This window comes from Leuciscus leuciscus, assembly GCF_965113295.1.
Source record: "Leuciscus leuciscus genome assembly, chromosome: 9".
NCBI classification, from domain to species: Eukaryota; Metazoa; Chordata; class Actinopteri; order Cypriniformes; family Leuciscidae; genus Leuciscus; species Leuciscus leuciscus.
In genome coordinates, this window is record NC_138733.1 from 43,537,858 (window position 1) to 43,545,176 (window position 7,319).

General features: G+C 37.3%; 1 long non-coding RNA gene across 1 annotated transcript; it reads right to left on the bottom strand.

The window, feature by feature from the left end:
* Positions 1-1,476: 1,476 nt before the first annotated feature.
* On the bottom strand, positions 1,477-6,951 carry LOC309505522. The gene is made up of 2 exons (XR_014208471.1): positions 6,727-6,951; positions 1,477-2,478 (listed from the first exon to the last, which is right to left on the bottom strand). It is a non-coding gene; the product is annotated as an uncharacterized lncRNA (long non-coding RNA).
* Positions 6,952-7,319: the final 368 nt, after the last annotated feature.

Sequence of the window (7,319 nt, forward strand, 5' to 3'; positions counted from 1 at the left end):
TAAAACTACAGCTCTTATTAGTTGTTAAAAGTGTACTCATTAATCATTATTTAATCAAATGTCAAGGAAGAAAAAAATAGTTTTGTGACAAAGTGATGTGAGAGTTGGGCCGGGGCAGCAGGGGGCGGGGCGCGTTCGGTTCGACATGAGAGTATCGCGGTTCGAACCGTGGCTGTTGTATCGCGGTTTGTCGGTTCGGTTTGAATATCGTTACACCCCTAATTATAATGTTTTTTTTCTTCCATTTTTGTTGATTTATGAAAAGTGAACAGCACGAGTAATAGGATGCACAATTTGAGACATGGAGTGGGTCAGACATGATTTTGACCACTTCATTAAGTTTTGTTTTGTAGAAAACCTTTCTTTAAAGTGAATTTCATTTTGTATAAATTGTATCTTAATTTTAATCTTAATAAATTTTTCATCAACCAATTGCCTGGAGTGGATTTAATAAATAAGAAGCAAATATATAGCAGATAACATAATCATGGAGGCGCCCGCGCGGTCACTTGCATTGCACGTTAACTGGAGCGCATCTCATCCTAACTTAACAGTGTATGCCTCACACAGACATGAGAAATACATCAAATGCACAAAGCTTGAAAAGTCTTTAAACGAAATAATTCAAAACGAAAAGAAAAAGGCTACTCTCTGAATATGTATGAGTATATGATCATATAGCCTAGCCTATTTTGTGAATTGTTCATTCCTGGTTGGCACACATTTTGCTGCCCTTACAAAAGTGCCGCTCTAGGCAATTGCCTAGTTCGCCTATATGGACGCGCCGGCCCTGGGTTCAGCAGTGTATTGATTCATTGTCCCTTCATAGTTTGCAAGAGACATTTAAAGGGTAACTAAACCCCTGGTCAGAGCCTGACTCCACCCACTGGCAATATTTGAAAAATGCTGGAAAAGTAGGCAGAGCCCAGTGGAGAGGGGGCGTGCATCTGTGACATATCTCTCTGCAGGCAAGGGCGTGGTTAGCTGGTACCCTCTGATGTCAGAGGGTACCACAACTTCCAATAGGAAAATTCAACTGCAGTAGCCACTGTTCAACCTGAAGAGGGCAGCACTCAGACGTTTTTACACCATATTTTGTAAAATTAAAACACTTTAAACACAAATGTCAAAAAAATTACTTGAATCAATGAACAGCACTAATAAAGCCCCATTCTTAAAGACCATTAACTAAAAAAAGTTGGTTTAGGGTTTAGTTACCCTTTAATAAACTGAGAGTATTTAATAAACTGAGACGTAGGCTATTTAATAAACTGAGCGTAGCCTATTCATCTGTTAATATGAAACGCGACTTGGCCATTCTAATTAATGATCGGAAGAACGTGTAACGACCACCGTTACTGTAAAATATGCACGTATGTCCATTTAAACTCGATTTTGGTCAAATGTGGATTATATCATTACACTGGCAAGAATATGGTGTTGTGAACTTAGAATCGAAAGACCAGGACCACTTGGTTGTTTCTTCAGCAGGATTCTTTATTGAGAACACGAGCTGTCGGTAGATGCAGTCACCAAGTCTGACGTGAATGTTCTCTTACAGTTTATATACATTTAGGGGCAGGAACCGAAAAAGACAGGTTTAGGAACCGGTTTTAGACTGAGAGCTTTGCCCACCCTAATCCACTCAGCATATCTATTCAAACACTGAGACCCGAGTACAGGACTGGCTGGACTTTCTTGCTAAAACACAAACTCCAAGAGTTTCAGTAAAACAGGACTGACCAGAGTCTTTTGCTAGAAAACTCTGATAATCATAATTTATACCTAACCTTAACATGCTAAATTCAATGTAAACCTAAATTAAACATTTTAATAAATTTGCATTCCCACATTTGCCCCTTTGAGAGTCTTAAAAAAACTCTCACATAATATACAAATTTAAACACTTAAAAGTTCATTCTTGTAACTTTTGATCGTCACAGGCACATATAACTTATTCTGTGTCATAGTGTCATAGTTCTTCTCAAAACCATAACTGTTGACACATTCGACGCAGGGTGTAAAATGTCGTATAAACTACATGATTGCACAGAAAACCATGTAGCATAAGAGTGGAAGTCTTGAAAGTCCATGGCGCCTGAATAGCTGTGAAATATGTTTCCTGTAGAAAACAAAGAAACGGCAGAACAGCAATATTCATGCATAGACTTCATTCTTCCATAAGTCATTTGATCGTATAGTGGTTTTAAGTCTAACTTTTATCAAAGTACACTTAAAAGTTCATTCTTGTAACTTGAAAAAGTTACAGGCACAAGCATGATCTGTGTTGTTCATCTGTAATTGCATGCTGACACAGAAACAAAACATGCAATTAGGGTCCGCGTTGTGTATTTTTTTCTTTTTCTTTTGTGATAGTTCGTTCAGCAGTGGGTCTAGTTGTCTTCTTGAGGTTGTGGCTTCATATGCAGGTGAGACGTCGTTGCATATGGATTTTTGGAACCAGCCATCAAGTGGTATCTGTAGAGAGGAAGAAAGAAAACAGAAAACAGAGCAGTATTTCTTCAAACACTAGGGTTGTATGGTTTTTAGAGTCTGCTGTTGTTGTTTCATTCTTTCCCCATTTCTTAATTGTTTTGACACCTATGGACCAGTGAGGTAAGGATGGACTAAATGGGGAAGGGCCTATGAGGTAGTGTCTTCACCCTGGGTTCACCCCCGAAGCCTGTTGCGTTCAGTTCTTCCCAGGGCACCGCACTGGTCTGTGTCCTATTCTGTCCCTGTTATGTGCACACTGTACAGTGTGTGAGAAAATTGTCACATTTCCATTCTCCAGTGAAACATCAGTCCTAATAAACATCATTAACAGAGGATGGTGTCTGATTGTAATGTTCTGCAGTATAACATTTGGCTGTGAGTATTCTGAATGTCCCCCAAACAAAGGCTGTGACAGTCACTTTCCTTTTGTTCTATTAAACAAAAATAAGTCTTTCATCTTTGTTGTGAGTTACTGGGGAAATTAAGCACTCACAGCCTAAATGGTTAACACCGTATCAAGTTGCCCCACGAGTTTAACGAGGAGGGGAGGGGCTGCTTCAGAATATCAAGCAGGCTAATCAGAAGCTGGTTAACCTTGTTAACTTGTCTTAAGTTATTTTTGTTTTTTCTACATTGTTTTCCAAAATGTCCGTGCTTGCCACAGTAAGAACAACTGGCTTCTCTGGGACTTTTGCGTTTCTTTGGCTTCTCTGAGTTGACCTTAACAGAAACTGCTGCAATTCTTACTCTCTCTTTGACATCAGAATCTCTTTCCCAAATAGCTAAACTTTCTAAGTTACTTCTGAGAGTTCTTTTAGCCCACGTAATATCTAGGAATGGCAAGGCTGTTCTGTACTCAGCTACAAGACCATCTGCCCAAATTCGGATTAGAGCTCCTTTGTCAGCTAACACACTTTCGGAATCATCCACTATTCCACTGTACGTTACCGCTACCTGACAGAACCTCTCAGTATATTCACTCACAGTTTCTTCTTTCTCTTGTACACAGCTAGTAACTCTCGACCAATCGATTTTGGGTCCTAAGATATTCTTTAGGATTTTCAAAACACCTTCTCTCAAATCGCCTTTACTGACATGTTGCAGTTCGGAAGTAACAGCAGACTCAAAATTGTTGAATTCAGATTCAGTTAGAATTTGTGACATCAGCTGTGTGACTTCAGGCAACGACATGTCGTAAAGATGCATTTTACTGAACAATGCTCTTCTAAATTCAGAAAAATTTGTGCGTGCTGAGGGTAAACTCTGGGAGAGTCTATCTATATCCTTAGGACCTAAAGATGTTTTGGCAACCGTTTGTATTTGGACAACAGAAGAGTTTGGAGTAACACTTTTAGTTCCCTGAGATCTTCTCCTAGCCCCACAAACCTGCACTGAATCTACAGGCTGATCAGTTACTGATTGGATGGCTACATTTGTTTCAAAGAAAGCTTTTAAGTCAGGATAATTGTTATCAGGCTGACTAACTTCTTCCACATCAGTTTTTTCTGCATCTTTGTTGCGGTTTACTTTCTTGGTCAACGAAGATATTCTAGAACGGAGCTCTTTGATCTGTTTCTCTAGCTCAGAGTTGCGCTTAGACTGTTCTGTAGCTAGGGTTAACCCTCTGAGGTCTGAGGGGTTTTTGGGGTCCTTGAGATGTTCTGACATGCCCTGACATTTGTGCTTTTTTCAGTTGCTTATAAACATATTAATGGCAAAGGTATAATTACACTCTATTTAGCACAAACAGGGCTACCATAATATGTGAGCAACATGCATGTACATGTTTGTATTTTTGAGAGAATAATGTTTATGCATGGTTATTGAAAAAACTAAAAACTAAAGTTTCTGAAATAAGGCCACAAAACACATACTAAATACGTGTCAATAAGACTTTTGACTAATTGATGTCTTTGCCTAGAGTTTTTTCTTCAAAATGATGTGAAAATCATCCTGCCCTTATCATTCACATAACACAATACATTGATTTAAATCTTGTAAAACTCTTTTTGTTTGTAAAGGCAATATGCGCAAGGGGCGTCAACCATTCAACAGCATCATGCATATGTAGTGGTTCACACCTTAGGAGACAATGGGGCCCGCATACTTAATGAGCCATTCATTCAGGTGTGTCACCTATAACCACAAGAAATAATGCAAGAGCAATATATATATACAGTATATATATATATATATATATATATATATATATATATATATATATATATATATATATATTCTATCAAATTGGTTCACAGTTGGAAGCATGTCAATTATTTATTTATTTTTACAAATTTTGCTTGCAAATTGTATAATATCCAAGGAAAACATGTCTATTAATTGTGCAGTTAATTCTCATACTGTATTTTCAGTTTTGGAATATGTATCCTCTCCCCAAATTTGTCAATAATAAAACACAATAAAAATTATTTAAAGAAAATGCTTATATTTACCTTTTAAAATTTGTTTACATCTACCTTGTAAATATATATTTTTTTATTAAAAAGGTTACAATTACAACAACAATTGAAGTGTAATCTTTCTTTGTAAAAACTAAAGTATACATTTTATCATACATATTTCAAACTTCGAATATAGCCTACATTGACAAAACATACTATATTTAACATATTAGCAAAAATTGGCAAACAAAAGCTTATTTGAGGTGGCAGATATTTTACAGTAAAAATGTGTAATCTATCCAAAACTAATCAACGAAATGTTGTCTTTCATATGTCTGTAACATAGGTCTTTCGTTTTTATTATAAGGAATATAAATGTTAATTTGCAGTTTAATACGTTGCTTATACAAATACATTTTATTTCAACATATTTCAATCGATTTTACTCAGTATAGCAAAATAGTTTGCTAAAAGCAGATCATTTATTCACACACAGAAACGCAATTCAAATTTAAACCGTCTTTTTGCGAGTTGTGGTAAACAGCGCATCTCTGCGTTCATTCATTCACACAGAAACGCGATTTACTTGAGAATGAAAAAAAAAACGTACTACATTATTCCATCCGTTGCTCCTCGAAATACCAGCACTTCTGAGGTAAGTTTTCCATTATTAGTATTCCTCACAGCGCTGCGAGACAGTGTAGACAACTACACTTATCTGAATAAACTTGATGTGTTTTCTCGAGCTGATATGTGGGCGTTCACAGTTTGTATGGGATCGTCTCAGTCATTTGCGTTTGAATAGCGCGCGCTCTCCGTGGGCGTGGCCGATTATAACGTAATGAGATGAGATGAGCTCGACTGGAATCGCTCTCTTTTAATACAGATTTCACAAGATGAGAATATTTGTTTTTTATATAAATTACTTCATTTAAAAGAAGAGAATTCAAGCTTCATGCCTGTGTGTCTGTATGCCTGTTTGACTGAGTATTCGCTCAGTTATTGTTCATTTTCGGACGCGTTTCAGAATGGACTTCACTGGCAGAGAGAAGGCAGAACTCGCTTCGTGTTTATTTTTCCTTATTTGGCAAAAAGCACAACACTTTGTTTTTATTGTGAGTATACACAAAAATAATACACATTTAACAGAATCGATTGATGTATGAAACTCCTATGGAAAATCAAAGTCAACAGAGTATTTATGAGTTTCTTTTACATTGATAAAAAAAAAGCGAGCTGGTATCGCCGGCGATACCGTAGACCTCAGGGGGTTAAACCAAATTCTCTGTGACAACAGATAAAATTTTTCACACTGTTCTTGCGAATACTTTCTCCTAGTACATTCTTACAATCTTCAATTGACCACACTTTCTCTGGATCAATGCCAAATTTCTTTGTTAAATTCAATCTGACTTGCTCAGTCACTATTGTGTCCATGTGCTCTGATAACAAAGACTTAAACTCATTGTCTGTCCATAAAGGTGTAATCTGTCTAGTACTTTTCCTAAACATTTTGTGAATTTCTATGTTACCACACAAACAAACACTAAACTTCTCTGATCAACAGAGGGTACACGTTAACACAGATTATGTATTGTTAACCTTCCTTGCCCAGAGCAAAGGATAACACAAATACAAAACTAGCACTTTACGCTAATCTTCCCTGCCTGACAAGAACAGAGGATAAATTTCATCTCTAAAAGACAACTTTAGAGGATAACTTAGTTAACAAAACCCTGCAGCTGTTTGTTAACTTCTTCTCTGTCGGCACAGAGGAAAACAAATTTGTACTGGTCTGCATTGGTTCTTTGAATAGAGTGAAACTCACCGAATCTTTGGTTGTACAGAAAACATTCGTCTGGAACTCAGTCAGGCTTTGAGTTCTTTTTTTGAGCTTGAAGTTTTCAGTCTGGAGGAAGCTGGAAAGATTCAGTCTGGCAATCTTTGTCAGATCTTTGTTGAGCTTTGAAGTTTCAAGATTCAGATCTTTGAGCTTGAAGTTCTTTGTTGAGTTTCAGTTTCTCCATCCGGGTCACACGGCACCATCTGTTGTGAACTTAGAATCGAAAGACCAGGAGACTTTTGGGATCACGTTCAAGAAGTTATTTCTTTATTGAGGACTTCGCGTTGACGTGGCTGCAGTTCTTCAAAAGTCTGACGTGAATGTTCTCTTACAGTTTATATACATTTAGGGGCAGGAACCGAAAAAGACAGGTTTAGGAACCGGTTTTAGACTGAGAGCTTTGCCCACCCTAATCCACTCAGCATATCTATTCAAACACTGAGACCCGAGTACAGGACTGGCTGGACTTTCTTGCTAAAACACAAACTCCAAGAGTTTCAGTAAAACAGGACTGACCAGAGTCTTTTGCTAGAAAACTCTGATAATCATAATTTGTACCTAACCTTAACATGCTAAAT